Genomic DNA, 26,620 nt, shown 5'->3' with positions numbered 1-26,620 from the left:
GAGGCAGCAAAACATCCTCAAAGCATCTTAGAGCCTCCACCATGTTTGACTATAGGTACTGTGTTCTTTTCTTCATGGGCCTCATTCCATCCATCCATTTTCCAACCCGTTGAATCCGAACACAGGGTCATGGGGATCCGCTGGAGCCAATCCCAGCCAACACAGGAAGCAAGCAATCCCAGGCAGTGCGCCAACCCACCGCAGGACACCCACACCCACACACTAGGGACAATTTAGAATCACCAATCCACCTAACCTGCATGTCTTTGGACTGTGGGAGGAAACCCACAAACACACGGGGAGAACATGCAAACTCCACGCAGGGAGGAAGGAACCCGGGTCTCCTAACTGCAAGGCAGCAGCAATACCCACTGCGCTACCATGCCACCCAGGCCTCATTCTGTTTTCTGTAAACAGAAGAATGATGAGCTTTACCAAAAAGCTCTACCTTGGTCTCATCTGTCCACAAGACATTCATCCAGAAGGATTTTGGGTTCCTCAAGTACATTTTGGCAAACTCCAGTCTGGCTTTTTTTATGTTTCCATGTCAGCAGTGGGGTCCTCCTGACTCTCCTGCCATAGCGTTTCATTTCGTTCAGATGTCGACGGATAGTTTGAGCTGAGACTGTTGCACCCTGAGTCAGTGAACAACTTGAATATGTTTTGAAGTTGATTGGGGCTGTTAATCCACCATTCGGACTATCCTTCATTGCAGTCTTTTATCGATTTTTCTCTTCCGTCCACGTCCTGGGAGATTAGCTACAGTGCCATGTGTTGTGAACTTCTTGATTATGTTGCACAGTGGACAAAGGAACATGAAGATCTGCGGAGATGGACTTGTAGCCATGAGATTGTTGATATTTTTCCACAATTTTTGTTCTCAACTCCTCAGACAATTCTCTGCTCTGCTTAGTGTGGCACATTCAGACACACAACACAAAGGTTGAGTCAACTTTTTTCCTGTTTAACTGGCTTCAGGTGTGATTGCTATATTGCCAGCACCGGTTTCTTGCCACAGGAGACTTCAAACGAGCGTCATATGCTTGAAATAAAACGATTCACCCACAATTTTGAAAAGATGCCAATAATTTTGTCTGGCCCATTTTTGGAGTTGTGTGTAACATGATGTCAGATTTGGCTTTTTTTCTCTGTTTTTTGTGTTGTTCCAATGCTCATAAAGGAAATAAACTGTGTATACCAAAACATTTGTAATTGTAACAGTTTTCTGGGAGAAATGGTGCATTTTCTGGAAAAATTCCAGGGATGTTGATAATTTCGACCATGACTGTATGTCCACTAGCCATTATAGGACCTTGTAGTCGGAGACACTGCAGTTCCCAAAGCAGACGGTGATGTTGCTGGACTTAATGCTCTTATTGGTGTTCTTCTAGAATGTGGTGAGAACTAGGGGGAGGTAGGCTTGCCTCCTTCTGTCACCAAAGGAAATGAGCACCTTCTTGGCTTATGGAGATGCTAAGGTCAACTCCTAAGTTCACACCATGAAGTGTTGTGCTCTTGACCAATTCCACTACAGAACCTCCAATGTGCAGTGGGGAGTGGGCAGCATGGGCCTTGCTGAAATCAACAATCATTTCTTTCATCCTATCCACGTTAAGAGACCGATTTGCTACAGTTGCACCAGTCTGCCAATTGTCCTAGCTCCATTACTACTGAGACCCACCACCGTTGTATCATCTACATACTTCGTGATGGTGTTAGAGCTTTATGTAGCTGTAAGCATGAAGTTATGGGAAAGAGTAGTGGAAGCTAGGTTAAGACGTGAGGTGATAATTAGTGAGCAGCAGTATGGTTTCATGCCAAGAAAGAACATCACAGATGCAATGTTTGCTCTGAGGATGTTGATGGAGAAGTTTAGAGAAGGCCAGAAGGAGTTGCATTGCGTCTTTGTGGACCTGGAGAAAGCATATGACAGGGTGCCTTGAGAGGAGCTGTGGTATTGTATGAGGAAGTTGGGAGTGGCAGAGAAGTACATAAGACATGTAGAGGATACGTACGAGGGAAGTGTGACCGTGGTGAGGTCTACAGTGGGAGTGACGGATGCATTCAAGGTGGAGGTGGGATTACATCAGGTGATGGACAGGTTGACAGACAAGATTAGACAGGAGTCCCTGTGGACTGTGATGTTTGCTGATTACATTGTGATCTGTAGCGATAGTAGGGAGCAGGTTGAGGAGACCCTGGAGAGGTGGAGATATGCTCTAGAGAGGAGAGTAATGAAGGTCAGTAGGAACAAGACAGAATACATGTGTGTAAATGAGAGGGAGGTCAGGGGAATGGTGAGGACACAGGGAGTAGAGTTGGTGAAGGTGGATGAGTTTAAATACCTGGGATCAACAGTACAGAGTAATGGGGATTGTGGAAGAGAGGTGAAGAAGAGAGTGCAGGCAGGGTGGAGTGGGTGGAGAAGAGTGTCAGGAGTAATTTGTGACTGACTGGTATCAGCAAGAGTGAAAGGGAAGGTCTACAGGAATGTAGTGAGACCAGCTATGTTATATGGGCTGGAGATGATGACACTGACCAGAAAGATGGAGACAGAGCTGGAGGTGGCAGAGTTAAGGATGCTAAGATTTGCATTGGGTGTGATGAGGATGGATAGGATTAGAAATGTGGATATTAGAGGGGTGGCTCAAGCTGGACGGTTGGGAGACAAAGTCAGAGAGGCGGGATTGCATTGGTTTGGACATGTGCAGAGGAGAGATGAGGGGTATATTGGGAGAAGGATGCTAAGGATAGAGCTGCCAGGGAAGAGGAAAAGAGGAAGGCCTAAGAGAAGGTTTATGGATGTGGTGAGAGAGGACATGCAGGTGATGGGTGTAAAAGAACAAGATGAAGAGGACAGAAAGATATGGAAGAAGATGATCCGCTGTGGCAACCCCTAACGGGAGCAGCCGAAAGAAGCAGAAGAACCCCCTTGCATCCATCCTTCCTTTAATCAGCTTGTAAGGCCCTGAGTTCTTTATTATGGTGTCGCCACTTTCATTATTGGCATGTACAATATAAGTCACCTTCAGCCTTTGAACACATAACCAAATCACAGTTTATTCCAAATTTAAGTAAAAAAAAGTTCTCTTTACTTAAATGCAAAAACAGATTTCCAAACTTGGCATTTTACAAATATATACAACATATAATATAACACAAACACTAAATTATTTACAGCTATATATATTGTCTGTCCGATACTACTGGTGAGCTCACCCTTATTATTTGCCACAGTCAGTGAAGTTTACTCACTACATTGGGGACCCCAAACCGTAGCTCAGGTGTGTGGTGGCCAAACAAACAAAACAGAACTGGCCCCTTCATTTGAAAATTTAACTCCAGCTACATAAAACAAACAAAAAAAAACCATAATCAAGTTCCCTTTAGCGTTCTATTGCTTCTTTCTGTCTAATCGGTTCAGCGTTTTGCTAAAGCTTTCTCTTGCCCCACATTCTCCGGTTTGCCAAAATTATTTAATCTGTCTTTTTCCATCTCGTTTCTGTGTTCTGCGTCAAACTGTCTTGTTTTTTTTCTCTCCCTTTTTTTCTTTTCCCCCATGCTTTGTCTACTTTCCTCCAATCCCGTCTCACAATTATCTTATGTGGACTGTTGATAGGCCAATCAAAGGACACTTGCATCTCAAGCTTAACCTTACACAACCCCAGCAACTTGTACCCATTTCTGTCAATAAACTTTATTAGCACAAACTCACATTCTGATATTCTTTTTTAATCCTAGCCCAGGTTACATAGCCATAAAGTTGTAAGTCAGCAGAGTGAACAGAATTAGGCTGAGAACACAACCCTGGGGGGCACCAGTGCTCCGTGGAGATGGGGATTCTGACATCAATTGTCTGGAGTCAATCTGTCAGGAAATGCAGGATCCAATTGCATAGGGAAGTGTTGTAGCCTAGCATGTAATGGTGAGTCTTTTCCTTCAATTAGGGGCACCTTTGCCATCAGACTAAAAGTGATCCAGAATTTGTCCCACACAATTGTTCCTAATCAAGCATGGCACTGAACACAGAAACCAGTACCCACTTCTGAAACTAGGCACGGGTTTATTCAGCTTGGGTTGGAAAATGGAAGTTAAAGAATTTGGGCAGGACCAGGAGATGTATGTTACAAAACTTGAGGTCAACATAACAAGTAGGTATTGGTGCTGAAGTGAAAACTACCGAAGAGAACAAAGTCTGATGCTCAGTACAAAATATCAAGTCGTAAACCTTCTTGACGTGATGGATAAGCAGGAAGTGTATGACCCTGACCACTGATGTTGCACATCATGACGTCCAGTTCTCACACGGTAGCAATGGTACCCAATCTCCAACCATAATGGTAGTGCCCACTAAAAATTAAGAGGGTGAGATAATATAACAAAATTATGACATACAGTAAATGGGTTACTCAAAGTTCTAAAACCCTGTTGGGAAGACTACACAACATTCAGAATTCCCAAATCACTGTACTATTCACATTGAACAACATCCTGTCTTGTAATAGTCCAGGTACTGTACTGTACTGTAGATGTGAAAATGCACCATTTGCAACTTTAACCTGGTACCATCCACAGGGTGAGGAAATTCCTTCTCCTATGTAACCCAAAATTTGCCAGTTTGCAGCAGAAAGTGAATTCCTAGACTGAAACGAATAGTTCCACTCTTTTGTGAGGTGGAATGAAATAGTCCAGACACACATGAGGCTGGGAGAAAACCCATCATGATGCTGTAGACACAGAAATGTGCTTCTTATAGTTAATAAGCTGTACCATCTTCAGGGTAAGCGGCTTCTCTTATTGCTGCCCACTTCTGTGTAACCCAGAGGCTTTCAGTTTTGCAAGTAGTGCTTGGGCAGTGACAGCACAGAGTTCACTTGCTGACGAAGTGGTGGGTGAAGTACATAATCAAGTAAAGACAAGGTTCACAAATTACAAGATCTTTCTCCAAGAGGGATCTCCATGTGCTCATGAAAACACACGTGACAAGTGATTTCTTTTTTTCGTGTGACTTTTCACTTGCCAGAATGGAGCTGGAGCCGCTGATTGTGATTTATATTTGGATGGCATATCAAACAAGTGCTTATGTTCTTGCCAGGGCCCTAACAACTTCTCTGCTCGTTTCTTGGGTCCATGCAGACACCACGGGGGAGCCTTTAGCAAAGTAATTTTTGTAGACGTTCCTGCCAAGTCTTTCTGGTTTTTCTCTTCTGGTCTCATTGTCTGTTAATAATTGCTGTTGTCGCTTGTTGTCGTTTATCTCCTCCCACTACTATCTGCTGATAATCTGCAACATGTCACAAAATATCAGAGTGTTTGCAGTGACTTTTATGGAAGGTTATAGCTAGACTTGCCTCATCATACAACATCGGTTCAAGGAGCAGATATCTTGATCTCGGGTGGCTCCTCTCCACTTCTAGGCTTTTCTAAAAGAGAGGGGTTCTGGTTGACTGTTTGGGACTCCAGAGGGCTGCTGTGCCATTGGACATGACTGTGACTGCCATCGAGCACCTAACAGCTTGGAAGAAGAATGAGACTTAGGGGTCACCTAGTCATTTAGACGTAACATAGTTATTGTACATAAAGTGTTTTGGTATGTTTTCCATATTACAATGTACCATCTGTCTTAAAAGTAGTATAAAAGGGTTAATAAATGTCAGAAACTTGTTTAAAAGTATTAGGAAAACAGAGAATGGTCAAGTGAACAGAACAAGAAGGTTCTGAGTGACGGTTCAAGAAGTTGGCTGCCAGCAACACCTGACATGTCTCACACACACACACAGGAACTTGAGAAGTATTGAAAAGTATTGTAAGGACCGAGAATGTAGTAGAAATGAGACTTTTATTTGGGTATGTTATTTGGAGAGGTAAGCTAATGAAACAATCACATGACAGGTGTGTAAACCAATGGACCAATCAGAGTTAAATGTCAGGTGATGTGTATGCATTCATTCTGCACCGTTATGTAAAGTCAGTGGATTATAAATTTAGATCTCTGCTCTTATTCTTTGGTAATTTGCTGACAGCCTCTGCCCAGGGCACTGCCCCATAGTAGATTGCTTTAATAGGATTTCTACACCTACAAACATTTACCGAAAAGAAAATAAAAGGCTCAATGAAGAAGTTTCCTCCTGTGTCTGGTCTTTGACTCAAATAGGTCCTAGTTGAGGATAAATTTTTCTTTATTGTATTTCCAAAATTAATTTCTTTCACAATATATATGTGAGCTGATTTATGTCTTTTAAGCACCTTGACTCGGTTATATTCAAAGTTCATAGTTGAGATGCGCCATCTAGTGGAATGTATTTTGTAATGCATGTAGTGATAGAGTGCGTTTTTCATTCCAACTGATGGTGCATCACAAAATATTGTCACTTCAGCTGATTGCCTCATATCATATGGTAACAGGCTTCCCAACATAATAACACTGTGACTTGATAAGGGAAACTTTAAATAGAAATAAGGTAGAAAATAACAAGAATAATGGAGATGGCATTGATCTTGTATGAATCATTTAAACATTCTGATGACCTCCCCTCATTTATGTAGCAAAATTTAAAGTAGGAATAAATTGTGAAATTAAATAATAAATTCCATTATCAGCAATGAGGAGGACGCTGAACTCTGGTCTCCCAGAACTTGAGTTTAAGAACCACACAGTCATACCATCAGCTACATCCATAAACTGATGGGTGGCAGTCAACGGATCATTATTCTTATTATTTAGTAGCTGTCCCCTGTGGCTCTGGCCACATAGTAGTGAAACAGGAAAAAATTTAAAAACCAGTTTAAAAAAAAACATAATAGGTAGGTACGCTCCAGCGTCAAACATTGCACTGTATCTGATCGTGTTCAGCTCTGATGGGAGAGTGTGCCCCACATAGGGAAAAAAACACGTGGCCATGATATCTGTGGCAATCAGCAGCCACCCTTTAAAACACACAGGGCTCTGATCTCTCTCTCAAAACAACATTAAACATTACTCCTTAACAATCTCTAGATGACAATGTCTGCTGAACAAACAGGTATTGTTAGCTAAGCGGAGGCAAGGTACTCTCGAACACATGGAGAGACGCAGAGCAACTCAAAGGGAGGCTGGCGTGTGAGTGAGGAGGGCACCTCCCCCTCCCCTTCTCCTCGGCTCGCAGCCTCTCTTTCAGATTTGCACAAATAAATCGCTGCCGCAAGCAAACTTAGATACTTAGCTTGATGAGGGAAGCCACAAAATTAACCGGAATGTTCAAGTTAGTTATAGAAAAAAACCCGATCTAAATCCATTAAGTAGTTCTCTTGTGAAAAGCGGACAGACAGACAAGCAGACTTTGGATTATATATATATATATATATATATATATATATATATATATATATATATATTATATATATTTATATTATATATATATATATTTATATTATATATATATATATATATATTTATATTATATATATATATATATTATATATATATATATATATAATATATATATATATTATATATATATATTATATATATATATATATATATATATATATATATATATATATATATATTATATACTGTGGGTTGGCACCCTGCTCAGGATTGGTTCCTGCCTTGTGCCCTGTGTTGGCTGGGATTGGCTCCAGCAGACCCCGTGACCCTGTATTCGATTCAGCGGTTAGAAAATGGATGGATGGATGGATATATATATATATATATATATATATATATATATATATATATATATATATATACAGTCATATGAAAAACTTTGGGAACCCCACTTAAGTTTTTGAATTTTTGTTTCTCATTGGCTGACCTTTCAAAGTAGCAACGTCCTTTTAATATACGACATGCCTTATGTAAACAGTAGTATTTCAGCAGTGACATTAAGTTTATTGGATTAACAGAAAATATGCAATATGCATCATAACAAAATTAGACAGGTGCATAAATGTGGGCACCCCAACAGAGATATGATATCAATACTTAGTTGAGCCTCCTTTTGCTCCTTTGAGCCTCTAGACGCTGTCCTCCTATAGCCTTTGATGAGTGTCTGGACTCTGGATGGAGGTATTTCTGACCATTCTTCAATACAAAATCTCTCCAATTCAGTTCAATTTGATGGCTGCTGAGCATGGACAGTCTGGTTCAAATCATCCCATTGATTTCCGATGATATTCAAGTCAGTGGACTGTGATGGCCATTCCAGAACATTGTACTTCTCCCTCTGCATGAATGCCTTTGTAGATTTTGAACTGTGTTTTGGGTCACTGTCTTGTTGGAATATCCAATCCCTGCGTAACTTCACCTTCAGCTTGACCCGCTTGACCACCACCTCTTGCAATGTTGCATAGAGATGAATCTAGAGAAAACTGTAGATCCCAAAAAACGAGATTCCAGGATTTAGCACCCTGGTACTGAAGGGTCCTGAGGATAGGTTATGGATCCCTGTTTCTCATGTTCATGCCCCCAGCTCGTTGTATCAGTTTTTCCGATTTTTTTCCTTGGAACCCTTTAGGGCACATTTGGTGACCATACCTTAGGAGGGGGAACTCTGTCATGATTCTCAGTATTTTTCATTTGTTTTTGTGAATATTTAGTTTTTCTTGTTCTTTCTTGTTGTTTGTTATTATTCAGGCAGCCCCATTCTGTTTCCTTTCTCATTTGGTGTAGTGGTGGTCATGTAGTTTCTGGTCACTAGGCAGTTGCCTGTCATGTAACTCAGGGGGGGTCACGTGACATAGTGAGTCCACTTCCCTCGTCCAAATAGGATACCTGTGTCTGTGCACTGCCATCTTAACGCTTAAATAAATCAAAAAGCCTTTTGTTGGATTTCCTTCAGGATTAGTTTGGATGGTGGACGTTTGTCCGTTAGCCTTGGCTCTTCAGACCTTTGCTTTATTTCCAGATCCTGATTTTTTCCACAATGTTTGGGCCTTGATGTCTTGGTTTTTCTGCCCTTTTAATGTCTGACCTACAATTTTTGTTTCTTCCCTATTACATTACCAGTGTAATCTCCTGATAATCTCCTGGTTTTTGCTCAAGCACTTCTCTTGTGTGTTTATTGCTCTGTGGTCTGTAGTGGGATTGATACTGTATTGTAACAGGGTTGTAACAGCAAAAATGAATATCATTGAACTTGAACTATAAGAGACGCTGTTAAACATAAAAACAAATACCGACTTTGTAATGCAACAACCCCCCCTTCACAAATCCCCCACTCTCAAGCCCAAACCCCTGCTTCCGTCCCTCCATTCCGGGTATTTTCGTGTCGATCAAACCCCACTGTCAGTCCTCCGCGCTGTACTCTGCCCTCACTCAATCGGACCCAACAGTCACTCCCAAGGGCCTTCAGCCTGGCTGGGATGTTACAGTATGCATGTTATAAATCTGTCTGTTTTACATCCTATAAGTTTTCTTTAATTAAAATGTACTTATTAGACCATACTGTCTGTATTGTATGCCATCTATCAGAATGCATTTTATTACATGCGACAAAACCTTGGAACCGGAGTGTCATGAATATCACCCGCCTGGTCTGAGTAGTTTCCATTTTTGCTGTGCCAGTCAGATGGTAGGGTCAGAATTTGGCATCAACAACATAAAGGCATGGATCCACCCTGCCTTGTATCAATGGTTCAGGCTGGTGTTGGTGATGTAATGATGTAGGGGATATTTTCATGGCACACTTTGAGCTCCTTAGTACCAACTGAGCATCGATTTAATACAGCCTACCTCAGTATTGTCACTGACCATGTCCATCCCTTTATGACAGCAGTGTACCCATCTTCTGATGGCAACTTCCAGCAGGATAACGTGCCATGTTACAAAGCTCAGATCATCTCAAACTGGTTTCTGGAACATGACAACTAGTTCAGTGTATTCAAATAGCATCCACAGGAATTGGATCTCAGTCCAATGGAGGACCTTCGAGATGTGGTGGATGTGGAGGATTCACATAATGGATGTGCAGCCGACAAAATCCACAGCAACTGCATTATGTTATCAGGTCAATACGGACCAAAATCCCCAAGGAATGTTTCCAGCACCTTCTTGAATGTATGCCACAAAGAATTACAGCAGTTCTGAAGGCAAAGGGGGGTCCAACTTGGTAGGTGTGTTTGTGTGTGTCTGTGTATGTTCAGTTCTTCATAATAACTACTCATGGTGGCTCTAAAATCCATACTGACCCCTACTCTCTCTTCTGTTTCTTTTTCCTGTGCAACCTCCACCTACTCAAAGCTTCATGATGCTCCAACAATGATGGATGGATTAAAAGGCAGAAGTCTACGTGACCATCATCATCATCATCAAGTCCTTCTGTGAGAACCCTAAATCCAAAGAGGTCTGTTTCATTTATGTTAGGTAGAATGCCCAGAGGGGACTGGGTGGTCTCATGGTCTGGAATCCCTACAGATTTTATTTATTTCTCCAGCCGTCTGGAGTTTTTTTTTTTTTGTTTTTCTGTCCACCCTGGCCATTGGACCTTACTCTTATTCTATGTTAATTAATGTTGACTTACTTTGTTTAATTATTGTTTCTTTTATTTTTCTATTCTTTATTATGTAAAGCACTTTGACCTACTGTGTGTATGAAAATGTGCTATAGAAATAAATGTTGTTGTAGTTACAGTATATATATGTGTGTGTATAGCTTATATGTACATATATGTATATGCGGTGCCAAGTATGGAGTCAGCATCTTTAGGTGCAGCTCAGTAATCATAATCATTCCTATAAAATACATTCGAAATTACTGACGTTAAACTCATTTTGTACAAGTTTTTGCCTTCTACGTACATCCACTATAATAAAGCTTCACTTTAATTTTAAACGATCCCCAATTGGATTGAGCGATCACAGGGTTACATTTAGCTTTATGAAAACGAGCAAAGATCGGGAATTGAAGGACTGACAAACAAGGAAAATGTTTCTTAATCAGTGCATCCCGACAATAATACAGCTAAGTACCATTACTCCTCCTAGACTTTACCAAGTGACTTTCATCTCAATCAGGATTTTAAGGCAACATATAAAGCAGACGGGGCGGCACGGTGGCGCAGTGGTAGCGCTGCTGCCTCGCAGTTAGGTGACCCGGGTTCGCTTCCCGGGTCCTCCCTGCGTGGAGTTTGCATGTTCTCCCGTGTCTGCGTGGGTTTCCTCCGGCGCCCGTTTCCTCCCACAATCCGAAGACATGCAGGTTAGGTGGATTGGCGATTCTACATTGGCCCTAGTGTGCTTGGTGTGTGGGTGTGTTTGTGTGTGTCCTGCGGTGGGTTGGCACCCTGCCCAGGATTGGTTCCTGCCTTGTGCCCTGTGTTGGCTGGGATTGGCTCCAGCAGACCCCCGTGACCCTGTATTCGGATTCAGTGGGTTAGAAAATGGATGGATGGATGGATGGATGGATGGATGGATATAAAGCAGACAAACCACACGAAACAATAAAGGGGACCGAACATTGTCAGAAGGAACATTCAAGTACAAGATTAACTTCATAAAGGATTTGTACGAATCTGGGCCCAGTCGTCAACTGTAATTTGAAAGGGAGGCGTGGCAGAAAAGTAATGAGACTGATTTTTTATTTTTTTCAAACATCAATGTTATCCCCTTCAAAGTAGTTCCCTTGGGCAGCTACACACCGATGGAGACGTTGTTCCCACTGTTGGTAGCAGCGCTGGAAGTCTTCAACCGGTATGGTCTTCAGCATGTCCGTTACACTCTTTTGGATGTTTTCTAAAGTCCCGAAATAACGTCCTTTGAGGACATTTTCAGTTTAGGAAAAAGGAAAAAGTCACACGGACTGAGGTCAGGTGAATAAGGGGGCTGGGGAACCACAGGAAGGCCTTTTGAGGTCAAAAATTCTGTTATGGAGAGGGCAGTTTTTCGGCACCATTTTGGCACAGACCTTACGCATGTGCAAATGTTCAGTCAAAATTTGATGAACGGTAAATCTGTTCAAATTTAATTGTTCACTCAACATTCTTAATGTTAAACGACGATCTGATCTCACAAGAGTGTTCACACGTTCGATGTTTTCATTGGTTTTGCCTGAACGGTGTTCATCTTCAACGTGTTTTCTGCCTTCCAAAAATGATTTGTGCCAGCAAAAAACTTGAGCTCGGGATAAAGAATGTTCCCCATAGGCCTGTTTTAACTTTTCAAACGTCACACTTGCCGTTTAATGGCACAACGTTGCTCCAAATTCCGATGTTCCATTTTGCGTGACGCACAACCAAAAACACAACTTCGCTAATAGCAGTCACAAAAATCACGTAGTTAACGGAAGGAGTTGAAACTCGCACTGAGCTATGGGAGGGGACTGATACACGTGCTCTATCAAGGACAACAGCGCTGCGTTGCCAGATCGCTTGCAGTGTTGCCAGTCTCATTACTTTTCTGCCACACCTCGTATATATATTTATGGGGTGCCAAACAGGCAAATATAATGATTTTCGGAATATATAAAGTCAGTGTTCTGAATATATAACACCAAAACCTGAATATATAAAGTCAGCGTCGGAGTATATAAAGTCATTTTTGAATATATAAAGTCAGCGTTTGAATATATAATATCATTCCCGAATATATAAGATTTCCGTGCTTGTCATTTCACTCGTACTAGTGAAAGGTAAACTTCGACAGAAGCCATTTAGAGTCGATCGGGCTTGTGAGGTTCGTCCAAAAATGCGCCCATACAAAAAGAATAAATAAATATGGTGTTCAAAACGCCGGCCACATGCATCATTTTGAATGAATTAACTGAAAAGTGGGTTTTTTTAAAATATTTTTCTGTAGATTCTTTGTTAACTTATTTCATTACGTCGTATTAGGAACTCATTCAGTTTACTAAAAATGTGCCCTAGTCGTTTCAATCAATATAATCTGACTTTAAATGTATATATTCAGGAATGAGGTTATATACGAGTATTCCGACGCTGACTTTATATATTCGGTAATGCCTTTATATATTCTAACTCTGACTTTATATATTCAGGAATGACTTTATATATTCTGACGCTGACTTTATATACTCCAACGCTGACTTTATATATTCAGGAATTACTTTATATATTGAGGAATGACTTTATATATTCAAATTTTGACTTAATATATTATATCCATCCATTATCCAAACCGCAATATCCTAACTACAGCGTCACGGGAGTCTGCTGGAGCCAATCCCAGCCAACACAGGGTGCAAGGCAGGAAACGAACCCCGGGCATTGCCAGAATTCCAAAAAGATCGCATACCCGCTCCGTGTAGCCTTGACTGTCTTGTCAGCTATGATACGCTGCCCAGCGTAGCGCGCGCTCTCGAGATGGCGCGTACTCGCGTATTTAAATAACAAGAGATTCTCGTTGACAGTAGACACAGCGGTTTATCTTCTTGGTAAGTTGCATACAACTTCGCTGCCTTTAAATCGATTTTATTTTTCATGTTGCCCTCACTTTTTAGTCTTATGATTAGACAACTATTTTGCAGACGTTTATTTTTTAAACTAAAGAAAATGTATAGGATTCGGGGAAGGGCGGTGTCAGCAGTCCTTCAACTTCTTTTTGCACTATTATGTAAGCATGTATGTTTTTCTTTATTTCTTTCATCGTTTTATATATCCCCATGCTTTGGAGGGAATCTGTATGCATGAGTACTTTTAAATTACAGTTGACGACTGGGCATTTAGGATCTGCCCAGATTTCCACAAATCCTTTTCGAAGTTAATCTTGTACTTGAATGTTCCTTCTGACAATGTTCGGTCCCCTTTATTGTTTCGTGTGGTTTGTCTGCTTTATATATTGCCTTAAAATCCTGATTGAGATATGAAAGTCACTTGGTAAAGTCTAGGAGGAGTAATGGTACTTAGCTGTATTATTGTCGGGATGCACTGATTAAGAAACATTTTCCTTGTTCGTCAGTCCTTCAATTCCCGATCTTTGCTCGTTTTCATATTGGGTTAAAGGTAAATGTAACCCTGTGATCGCTCAATCCAATTGGGGATCGTTTAAAATTAAAGTGAAGCTTTATTATAGTGGATGTACGTAAAAGGCAAACACTTGTACAAAATGAGTTTAACGTCAATAATTTCGAATGTATTTTATGGGAATGATTATGATTAATGAGCCGCAACCTAAAGATGCTGACTCAATACTTTGCACTAAATCAAATAATCGCAGTTACTGACATTTGACACCTTTTGTCTTTTGAAACGTGGCTTTCATTTTACGTACGTTTCCTCTAGAGGGGATGAAGTTTTGTTTTTATTTATTAATTTTTCAACATGATAATGATTATTTGGTTGAGGCCCTTATCGAAGGCGACTTACAACATTTGAGATACAGTTGGCTACGTTTCTTTTGTTTTTCCAAACGGAGTATGGACAAGTGAAGTGACTTGCTCCTGGTCACACAGTGTCAGAAGCGGGATTTGAAGACCAAAACCTTAACCGCTTCGCCTGTAACCTGTAAACATGTAATAGTCATACTATGGTGCTTATTATAACTGTATAATCTAACTTCCAGAAATTTAATTTTAACATTATGTGTATTTTTCTTTGAGATTCCTATCCATCCGTGGTGGGCTGGCACCCCGTTCAAGGTAAATTATTGTCTTGAACCCACGGATTGCCTCGTCCAGCTCACTCCTACATTGGATTTAGATCATTTGAAAATGTATTACTATCCACCTGTTTTCTGAATTATGTCATCTGCAGCGTCTCGACAGCCCGTAGTCTAATATGCAAGGACAGGAACGAACCATCTTGAACTCTAATTCAAGCCAGGCCTTCTGACAAGTCAGGTGAGAGCTGCCGGTTAACCTGCGCACACGTATCCATACAATACAAGGCGCAAAGTTGGAATCAGCCTTGGGCAGGATGCCAGCCCATAATATCGCCAATAGATTAATTTATAGTCGCCTACTGTTACATTAAAGTGTGCTACCCTGGGTATGTGATGGAGGTATAATCCGTCAGCACACGGGGAGAACGAATCGACAAGGACGACTGTATTCGCGAAGCAGCAGCGCTAACGACTGCGCCGCCGTCCCGCTCTCCGCAGTGTTTAACAGTGTCGTATTATAAATTACATGTGATTTAATAACTACATGGAAGAGCACTTTTTGAATCACGAGCACTTCGACTTGTAAGGACACGCTGGTGCATAAGTATGCGTGATCAGACAACGCTGGAACGCCGCCTCGACCTCCTCTTTGTTTTCATTAGCTGCTGTAAACTAACCGGCTATCAAACTCGTCCGATCGGCCCGCGGTTTACAAAGACAAATTCTGTCTAATTTTATTATCTGATTTGACGGATTGCGCTCATTCTTTAAGTGTCCATTCTGCGGGCATTGAAATCAATCTATCCATCCATCTATCCATCCATCCTTTCATTTATCCATCCATTATACAACCCGCTATATCCGAACTACAGAGTCACGGGGGTCTGATGGAGCTAATCCCAGCCAACATATAAGGCGCAAGGCAGGAAACAAACACCGGGCAGGGCGCCAGTCCACCGCAGCAGTCAAATCCTTCACTTCCTTATTTGAACTTTTGGCTGCGCCACAGAAAACATCACAGCCTTTGGCGTATAGCGCTGGTGCTTCACAAGTCCAGAGAACCCCACGTCTCCTTTTATTCAAACTCCCCTGACACCACAAAATACTGGTCTGTTAGCATGGTCTGAGATTCGAATTGGCTCGGAGCTTTTTGACCCGCGGTGAAGTGGCGTCCTGTCCAGGATGTGTTACTGGCCGGCGCTCTGTTAGGTTCCGCCAAGCGGCTCGCCATACACAGAATTTGCGGATACAGATATGGCCGCTTAAATTTAGATGTTCACTTCTGTCCCAGCCACCCATTACAGAACCCGTTTCATTCACTTTGGGCTCTTCTGAAGCATGTGGTGGGAGCGAGGAGACAACCCTGGAAGGGTCGCCAGTCCACGATTGATCCCAGTCACGAACACAGGGCCAGTGTGGAGGCGGCAGGCAGCAGCAAGCCCGCTGACGAAAACTCACGAGTGCACAGCCTAACAATCGTGAGGTTAACTACTGCGCCACCCTCAGGAGATTCTTTTCTAGAGTTTCTATTTAACATCTCGTTCAAGTTCCGAATATTGTCATATACATACAGAAAAGTGAATTTATTACTTCCAGTACATCGACAGTCCCCTGATCAGGAAATGTTAATACACTTGTGGTGCCTATCTATCTATCTATCTATCTATCAGTTATATAGTATGTTTCATATCTATCTATCTATCTATCTATCTATCTATCTATCTATCTATCTATCTATCTATCTATCTATCTATCTATCTATTATATAATACTTTTCATATCTATTCATCTGTCTATTGCAGTGTCCATCATATATACCTACCTGCTTATTATATAGTGCCTTTCACATCAATCTAGTACCTTTCATATTCATCTATTTATTATATAGCACGTTTCATAGTTATCTTTTATAATGTATATTTTACCTGTTATATACTGTTTTTCATATTAGTTACCTATCTGTTGTACAGTGTCGTTCATGTCTACCTATTATACTGTGCATTTCACATATATCTCTATTATATAGTGCCTTTCATGTCCATCTATCTACGTATTATATTAGGGGTACCCAATGCGTCGATCGGGATCGACCGGTAGATCGCAAAGGTAGTGTTGGTAGATCGCGTTTTTTTTTAAAGTTAGTCAATCATACCGTATATCCTCCCTATGACATTTGCCACTTGATTGACATACAGGGCGGCCAGTCTGAGATCTCTTCTCTTCTAACACACTGGTCATCCCGCACACACGATCAAACGCGCGAGCTACTGCAAAACTCCGGCTGTGATCTAGTTAGCCTTCCAATTTATATCGACTACATAAGGGATTTAAAAAAAATGTTGTTTATGGGCTGGATGTGGAATTGGAAGAGGATTTTTTTCTCACAATTTCACAATTGAAGTGCGTTTGTCTGATCTGTCAATCTATCATTGCTATTCCAAAGAAGGAAAATGTGGAAAGACACTTTCGAACTGTTCATAAAAACTAAGAAACTGAAGTCCTTCCAAAACGCGATCTGAGAAAGAGAAAGTTAATCGGACAGCCGTCATTTTTCACTGAATTCAAAATCTCCTTGACTGCATTATTCGGCTCTGCTTATTTATGCGAGTCAGCTTTTTCCCACATGACGATTATTAAATCCAAATACTGTAGTGACCATAAATGTATTGAATTGTATTGAAAAGGTTATTCAGTAATATATGGTACAACAACATACATTTTATGTATAAAGTATACTCAGTGTATATATATATGTATGTATGTGTGTGTGTGTGTGTGTATATATATATATATATATATATATATATATATATATATATATATATATATATATATATATATATATATATATATATATATATACTCACCTAAAGGATTATTAGAAACACCTGTTCAATTTCTCATTAATGCAATTATCTAATCAACCAATCACATGGCAGTTGCTTCAATGCATTTAGGGTGTGGTCCTGGTCAAGACAATCTCCTGAACTCCAAACTGAATGTCAGAATGGGAAAGAAAGGTGATTTAAGCAATTTTGAGCGTGGCATGGTTGTTGATGCCAGACGGGCCGGTCTGAGTATTTCACAATCTGCTCAGTTACTGGGATTTTCACGCACAACCATTTTTAGAGTTTACAAAGGATGGTGTGAAGAGGGAAAAACATCCAGTATGCAGCAGTCCTGTGGGCGAAAATGCCTTGTTGATGCTAGAGGTCAGAGGAAAATAGGCCGACTGATTCAAGCTGATAGAAGAGCAACTTTGACTGAAATAACCACTCGTTACAACCGAGGTATGCAGCAAAGCATTTGTGAAGACACAACATGCACAACCTTGAGGCGGATGGGCTACAACAGCAGAAGATCCCACCGGGTACCACTCATCTCCACTACAAATAGGAAAAAGAGGCTACAATTTGCACGAGCTCACCAAAATTGGACAGTTGAAGACTGTAAAAATGTTGCCTGGTCTGATGAGTCTCGATTTCTGTTGAGACATTCAAATGGTAGAGTCAGAATTTGGCGTAAACAGAATGAGAACATGGATCCATCATGCCTTGTTACCACTGTGCAGGCTGGTGGTGGTGGTGTAATGGTGTGGGGGATGTTTTCTTGGCACACTTTAGGCCCCTTAGTGCCAATTGGGCATCGTTTAAATGCCACGGGCTACCTGAGCATTGTTTCTGACCATGTCCATCCCTTCATGACCACCATGTACCCATCCTCTGATGGCTACTTCCAGCAGGATAATGCACCATGTCACAAAGCTCGAATCATTTCAAATTGGTGTCTTGAACATGAAAATGAGTTCACTGTACTAAAATGGCCCCCACAGTCACCAGATCTCAACCCAATAGAGCATCTTTGGGATGTGGTGGAACGGGAGCTTCGTGCCCTGGATGTGCATCCCACAAATCTCCATCAACTGCAAGATGCTATCCTATCAATATGGGCCAACATTTCTAAAGAATGCTTTCAGCACCTTGTTGAATCAATGTCACGTAGAATTAAGGCAGTTCTGAAGGTGAAAGGGGGTCAAACACCGTATTAGTATGGTGTTCTTAATAATCCTTTAGGTGAGTGTATATATATATATATATATATATATATATATATATATATATATATATATATATATATATAAAATAGAGAGAGAGAGATATTTTAATGTAGGTAGATCATTTCGACCTGGTCATTTTAAAAGTAGCTCGCAAGCCAAAAAAGTGTGGGCACCCCTGTATTATATAGTACATTGCATATCTATTATATAGTGACCTTTATATCTATGTATCAATCAGTCATAGTGTCTTTCATATAAATATATAATATTCTATTCACAGTCACTTTGATCTTTGATTATATATAATAATTCTAATTTAGCCCAGCATGGATGTGTGTGTGTGAGTAGACCCTGTGATGGACTAGTGCCATCTTCAGGGCTATCTTCTGCTTCACCCCAGTTCCCCCAGCATCAGTAAATTGCTGGTTTGAAAATGTTATGTTCTGTAAAAGCACTTGAAGGTAAGGGGAGATGTAGTAAGGGTGACAGCAAGAAGAGTGGTTGGCATGACATCTGGACAGAGAAAGGAGGAAAAGGAAACCTGGTAGTGGAATGAGGAAAAACCAGAGAGTATACAGAGGAAGAGGATGGCAAAGAAGAAATGGGATAGTTAGAGAGATGTAGAAAGTAGAGAAGAGTACAAGGAGATAAGGTGCAAGGTGTAGAGAGAGGTGGCGAAGGCTAAGGAAAAGGCGTATGATGAGTTGTATGAGAGGATGGACAATAAGGGGGGAGAAAAGGACCTGTGGGCTACAGAGAGGGACCGAGCTAGGAAAGATGTGCAGCAGGATGGGGGATAAAGATGGATACGTACTCACAAGTGAGGAGAGTGTGTTGAGCAGATGGAAAGAGTACTTTCAGAGGCTGGTGAATCAAGAGAACAAGAGAGAGAAGAGGTTGGATGATGTGGAGATAGTAAATTAGGAAGTGCAATGGATTAGCAAGGAAGAAGTAAGGACAGTTATGAAGAGAATGAAGAATGGAAAGGCCGTTGGTCCAGATGACATACCTATGGAAGCACAGAGGTGTTTAGGAGAGATGGCAGTGGAGTTTTTAACCAGAATGTTTGATTTAATCTTTGAAAGTGAGAGGATGCCTGAGGAGTGGAGAAGAAGTGTACTGGTGCCGATATTTAAGAATAAGGGGGATGTGCAGGACTGCAGTAACTACAGGGGAATTAAATTGATGAGCCACAGCATGAAGTTATGGGAAAGAGTAGTGGAAGCTAGGTTAAGAAGTGAGGTGATGATTAGTGAGCAGCAGTATGGTTTCATTCCAAGAAAGAGCACCACAGATTTGATGTTTGCTCTGAGGATGTTGATAGAGAAGTTTAGAGAAGGCCAGGAGGAGTTGCATTTTGTCTTTTTGGACCTGGAGAAAGCATATAAAAGGATGCCTCGAGAGGATATGTAGTATTGTATGAGGAAATTGGGAGTGGCAGAGAAGTACGTAAGAGTTGTACAGGATATGTACGAGGGATGTGTGACCGTGGTGAGGTCTACAGTGGGAGTGACAGATGCATTCAAGTTGAAGGTGGGATTACATCAGGGATCAGCTCTGAGCCCTTTCTTATTTGCAACGGTGATGGACAGGTTGACAGACGAGATTAGACAGGAGTCCCCGTGGACTATGATGTTTGCTGATGACATTGTGATCTGTAGCGATAGCAGGGAGCAGGTTAAGGAGACCCTGGAGAGGTGGAGATATGCTCTAGAGAGGAGAGGAATTAAGGTCAGTAGGAACAAGACAGAATACATGTGTGTAAATGAGAGGGAGGTCAGTGGACTGGTGAGGATGCAAGGAGTAGAGTTGGCGAAGGTGGATGAGTTTAAATACTTGGGATCAACAGTACAGAGTAATGGGGATTGTGGAAGAAAGAGAGGTGAAAAAGAGAGTTCAGGCAGGGTGGAATGGGTGGAGAAGAGTGTCAGGAGTAATTTGTGACAGATGGGTACCAGCAAGAGTTAAAAGAAAGGCCTACAGGATGGTAGTGAGACCAGCTATGTTATATGGGTTGGACACGGTGGCACTGACTAGAAAGCAGGAGACGGAGCTGGAGGTGGCAGAGTTAAAGATGCTAAGATTTGCACTGGGTGTGACGAGGATGGATAGGATTAGAAATGAGTACATTAGAGGGTCAGCTCAGGTTGGGAGACAAAGTCAGAGATGCGAGATTGCGTTGGTTTGGACATGTGCAGAGGAGAGATGCTGGGTATATTGGGAGAAGGATGCTAAGGATAGAGCTGCCAGGGAAGAGGAAAAGAGGAAGGCCTAAGAGAAGGTTTATGGATGTGGTGAGAGAGGACATGCAGGTGATGGGTGTGACAGAGCAAGATGCAGAGGACAGAAAGATATGGAAGAAGATAATCTGTTGTGGCAACCCCTAATGGGAACAGCCGAATGAAGAAGAAGATGGTGCTCTGTTAAAATTAACACTGAGGTCTACGTAGATAATTTGGACTTCAACCCGTCTTAGACAGGTAGCACAGCCAGTCCACCTTAATAAAAGGACAAATGGCGGTGTGTGTCTGTGTATCTGTTTGTGCATCCAGTGCTGTGTCTCTGTTATATGTTATTTGATATATTGGACATCAAACTAATGAAGTAGGAGTTCAGGGTAGCGTTTTTAGATGGGTGCAGAATTGGCTCAGACACTGGAATCAGAGGGTGATGGTGCAAGGAACCTCATCAGAATCTGTTGTCCCACAGGGGTCATTTTTAAAATATTAAATTATTTGGACAGGAATATTAATAACAAGTTTGTTAAGTCTGCAAATAATACCAAGCGAGGTGGACTGGCAGATAATGTGGCATCTGTTAAATCATCCCAGAGGGACTTAGACAGCATACAGGCTTAGTCAGATTTGTGGCAGATGAAATTTAATGTCAGTATATGTAAATAATTAATGTAGGAAGTAAAAATGTTAGGTTTGAATACACAATGGGAGGTCTGAAAATCAAGAGCCCAACTTATGAGAAGGATTTAGGAGTCGTAGTGGACTCTACGCTATCAACTTCCCAACAGTGTTCAGAAGCCATTAAGAAGGCTAACAGAATGTCAGGTTATAAAGCACCTTGATTTATGGAGTACTTGTTACATGAGGTTCTGCTCAAGCTTTATAACACACTGGTGAGGCCTCATCTGGAGTTCTGGGTGAAGTTTTGGTCTCCAGGCTACCAAAAGGACATAGCAGTGCTAGAAAAGGTCCAGAGGGATCAGACCAACACTTGATCAACATAGAAAACTGGATGTAGTGCTTCACTGGTTGGTTAATGGATCCAGCACAGCAGGAATGATGGAGTGAAGCTTGGCTAAGATATTCCTGACATGTTGGCAAGGTCTATGAGAAGTGACAACACATAGTCAATATAAACTGATGAAAAACCAAAAAAGATCTTCAGTGAGAATACTTGGTGCTGGCGATCTTAAGAGGGAACTAAAATGCAGTCTGTGCATCGTATACATCACATTCGAGGTACGTTTATCAGGTCAACACACATAGTAACAATGGCTGAGTGATTTGATTTATTATACAAATGAGTCGTCTTTCAGATGGTTCGGGTGTATCTCCCTACTTCATCGAGGGTGTCATTTTTTTCCAGTGTCTCTGAAATGTTGTGTATTGTCACACACGTGCGCATGGGAGGCAGCTAAAGGGATCGATGGAAGGCAATTCCCCACCAGACCAGGGGGTGGCGAGTTACGCTGATCTTTTATCTTTTTCCACTGTAGACCCATTAAGGGAAATCCCGCCAGGCCTCCATGACGTCACTTCTGGTCACGAGCCTGACGACGTCACTTCTGGTTCCAGTCATAATTACCTCACTTCCTCTGCAGCACTATAAATACCCACCATCTCAACCTCACCAGTTAGTTCTGTTTTGGACTCGAACCTCTACACATCTGTACTAAAAAACTCTTCCATTTTCAGCCAGGAAACATTATACGGGTGGCTGCCCCAAATCTTTTTGGGGCTCTTATCTCATCTTTGACAGCATGCATGGACTGAATTTGCCAAAAATATATGCACGTTCCCCCATCAGGTTTCCTTTTATAAATCCTGACGTCTGCGTGGCAAGCGGCGTATGCACGTTTTCGAGCCTCCTTTTGTGTGTAACAAGCTTTATAAATGGGGAGAAATGTGACAATCAAAATCAAGCGGAGGTCGAAAACAATCTGTTCTTTCAGATAAACTGGAAACGCAGTCAAACCGAGGGAAAGAGAGCAGAAACTAGGAAGAAAAAAAGAAATTATTTTTGTCAAAACCAGAAATGCGAAAAATCAAAATGGCGAGAGCAAGGATTCATTAACTGGGAAGCACCCAAAAAAACAGTCTTTAACGCAGAGATTTAAGGCTAATCTGTAAAACTCGGATAAAACATGGCCACTCTGTTATATCGACCAGTACATAAGGAAACCTCCAGGTTGTAATTTACAAATACCTTCTTTATTACAGTAAAATCTTGATCTCATAACTGTCCCACTTCTTTATATATCATTTCTTATAGTGCCACCTACTGTCTAATATTAATAACATAAATAACTCAACCTAACTCAACCTAACACTCTTGAGCCAGCCTTTATACTCCTGATCATACAATGTCAGGGTCGCAGCCTTTGTGAACACGCTCCTAACAGCATCATGGGAACAGGATCCACAAAACGGTGGCACCTGAGTGAAAAGACAAAATGGCATCGTGGTACACTGTGAATATATTTTAAATTTTGTTAAGGTGCACAAAATACTCCAACAAACTTCAGATTTGAAATCTCGATGTGGCAAAGCCCAATATTTAATATATAATTCGGCAAAACCTCTGTACAATTTATTTTATAGAGATCATAAAAAGCATTGTGCCAGCTCACAACAGTCACAGCCAGGTTTATAGAATTACAAAGCTGACTTTTGTTAAACTAGTGCAGTGGTTCTCAAACTGTGGGGCGGGCCCCCTAGGGGGGGCGCGAAGTAACAAAAAGGGGGGCACGAAGATGTGAAAAAAAGAAATCAAGAATCGAAAATATGAAAAATACATTTATTGATATATTGATTTATTGATTATTATTTTAACTTAAACTACATTCTGATACTAGAAAAATAAATACAGAGTTAGATAAATGTCGATAAAAGTTAAGTAGGTATTATAAAATATGCATCTATGATATATCATTAATTAAAAAAGAACAAATTGGTATTAGTGGGCTCCTTTCAAAAAAACCTTAGGGAGTTGCGATTAAAACTGTTATGAAAACTTGGGTCTCAAATATGTAAAGGTTGAGAAACGTTGCACTAGTGTAACAAAGGTGCTATATTGGCGCCTGACCCGACACAGACTCACACCGGAGGCAAAGAATTTTTATTTTTCTTCACCTGTGAGGCATATCTTCCCCGTGTCCCACAGGCACAACACAGTCCCAAATACACAAAAAAGCAGACCAATAAAGCAAAGCACACCACAACTCTTCTCCACCACTCCTCCCAAGCAATCTCCTCCTCCTCCTCCTCCTGACTCGGGCTATTGAGAGGTGGCCGCCGGCCCCTTTTATAGTCCTCACGGAAGTACTCCAGGTGGTTGATTGCCAAATTCTGGCTGCATTTCCGGGTGTGGCGAATCCACTGCCCATACAGGCTCAGGAGTTCCAGCTGTAGCACCTCCTGGTGGCGCCTGCGGGACCCAACAGGGCTGCACCCAACTCCAATTCCCATGGAGCCCTGCAGGAAACCGAGGCACGGCTCCAACCCAGGGGTGCTGCCATCTAGAGTCCAGGGGGAGGTATTGCACAGTCCATGGCTGCTCCCCTTGAACATATTGTGAAGCGGCGTCCACCACATTAGCTATTTACAAATGTCAAATGATGCTGATAATAGACATCAAATTGTATGTAGCACGACCTCAGAAAGCAAACAAAGAGTACAGTTCAGAATTAAGACCACCCTGAAGTGATTCGTTTAACGTGTTCACAGAATAGCCACTTCTTCATCTTTTCTCCCCTGCTCCCATTAGGGGTTGCCACAGCGGATCATCTTTTTCCATATAAAAACCAATAAATCATTTAGATGTTAATATAAAAAGATGCAGATGTTTGCTGGGAAACACATCCTTCTGGTTTGTCTGAATCTATACTAATAAAAGGCAAAGCCCTTACTGACTGACTGACTGACTCATCACTAATTCTCCAACTTCCCGTGTAGGTAGAAGGCTGAAATTTGTCAGGCTCATTCCTTACAGCTTACTTACAAAAGTTAGGCAGGTTTCATTTCGAAATTCTACGCTTAACGGTCATAACTGGAACCTACTTATGTACATATATACGGCCATAGCCTGCAGCTCGGTCGCTGTGTGAGGCGGAGTTGCGTCCCTCATCGTCACGCCTCCCACGTAATTGAGTGCCTGCCCATATAAGGAACGTCCGTCAGCAGCAATCCAATAGACACACTGCCACTAAATATTCGCGGGTGAAGGACTGTGCTTATGCAAACGAAGATGAGATGGTCAGGGATAGACTAGTGTTTGGCACAAACTCAGCGAAAGTGCAAGAGAAACTTTTAAGTGCCGGGTCTGAGCTAACATTAAATAAAGCCGTGGACATCGCAAGATCGCACGAGATAGCATAAGCACAGCTGAGAGCCTTCGATGCATGTACTCCGAGCGGCTCATGTGAACTGACTGGGAACGCAGTACGCAGAGAACAAAAAAGAGCTCCAAAGAGCGCTGAACAAAAAACGCATTACACAATTGAGAAGGCAGCAAAAGAATATGAAGCGAGTGACGCATACAAGCATATTCATAAGTGCAGCTACTGGTGAAACAAAGCAGACAGTGGAAAAAGTCAATGTCCAGCTAAAGGAAGACAGTGTAAAAAATGTGGTAAATTGAACCAATTTGCTAAAGTTTGCAGGACTGGGAAAGGTAAACCCGTGCATGCAGTGTGTGATGTCTCAGATAAAGAGGAAGACGAGCTGCTGAGATGCAGTAAGAGAGGAACAACCCTCTGAAGCTGAACAAGCCTTTGTAGACATATCAATAGGAAAGCACGGTGTAAAGCTTAAGTTTAAATTAAGTTCATAGACACGCTGCTGCTGGTGTTTGTCATGCCTACGACGAATACGATATTCACGAGATACAAGTTTAATGAGAAGACACAGGGTATAAACGAGACTTTTGATCACTTTGTAACGGAGTTAAAATTGCTGTAGCGGAGTTAAAATTGCTGGTGAAGGGCTGTGCTTATGCAAACAAATATGAAAGCAGGGTGTAAAGCTTAACTTTAAATTAAGTTCATAGACACGCTGCCGCTGGTGTTTCTCATGTCGAGAGACTGTATTTGTGGAGGGATGTAGAGTCACGTCATCATCTCACCTCCCATTCACCTCATTTCATTCACTTCATTTCACTCCGAGCTGAGCTCCGCAGCTGACGCCTTCTTGCCGTTCTTTTTCCTTAGTGTTTAGTCCTCTCTCCTTTACTGATTTATATAATGGATAGTTGAGATCCGAGAGACTGTGTTTGTGGAGGGATTGAAAGTTAAGACGGGTGGGGGAGTCACGTCATCATCTCCCCTCCCATTCACCTCATTTCATTCACTTCATTTCGCTCCGAGCTGAGCTCCGCAGCTGACGCGGTCTTGCCGTTCTTTTTCCTTAGTGTTAAGTCCTCTCTCCTTTACTGATTTATATAAAGGATAGTTGAGATCCGAGAGACTGTGTGTGTGGAGGGATTGACAGTTAAGGTGGGTGGAGGAGTCACGTCATCATCTCCCCTTCCATTCATGTCATTTTATTCACTTCATTTCGCTCCGAGCTGAGCTCCGCAGCTAACACGGTCTTGCGGAAACAACTTCGTGATGCTGACGCCAAATATTCACAGAAAAATCCACAAGCTAATAGACACTCTGTTGCTACAGTTTCTCCACACTCTGAATCCTCCAGGCACTCCTGAGCATAATCTAATTTTAAAGGTTGGGACACCAATAATGTTACGGAGAAACTTACAGCCACCGAAACTTTGTCACAGCACGAGACTTCAGGT

General features: G+C 41.7%; 1 protein-coding gene across 1 annotated transcript in view; it reads left to right on the top strand.

Moving 5' to 3' along the window:
• Positions 1 to 13,286: 13,286 nt before the first annotated feature.
• Positions 13,287 to 26,620, top strand: part of LOC120514291 (G-protein coupled receptor 1-like) — a 73,474-nt gene continuing 60,140 nt past the window's right edge. The window contains exon 1 of the mRNA XM_039734601.1: positions 13,287 to 13,369. The gene's annotated coding sequence lies outside the window, so the exon portion shown is untranslated. The remainder of the gene's footprint in view (positions 13,370 to 26,620) is intronic.

Source organism: Polypterus senegalus, chromosome 14 (genome assembly GCF_016835505.1).
Source record: "Polypterus senegalus isolate Bchr_013 chromosome 14, ASM1683550v1, whole genome shotgun sequence".
Classification (NCBI taxonomy): domain Eukaryota; kingdom Metazoa; phylum Chordata; class Cladistia; order Polypteriformes; family Polypteridae; genus Polypterus; species Polypterus senegalus.
The sequence above is the reverse complement of the archived record's forward strand: the minus strand, read 5'-3'. Positions and strand labels throughout refer to the sequence as shown.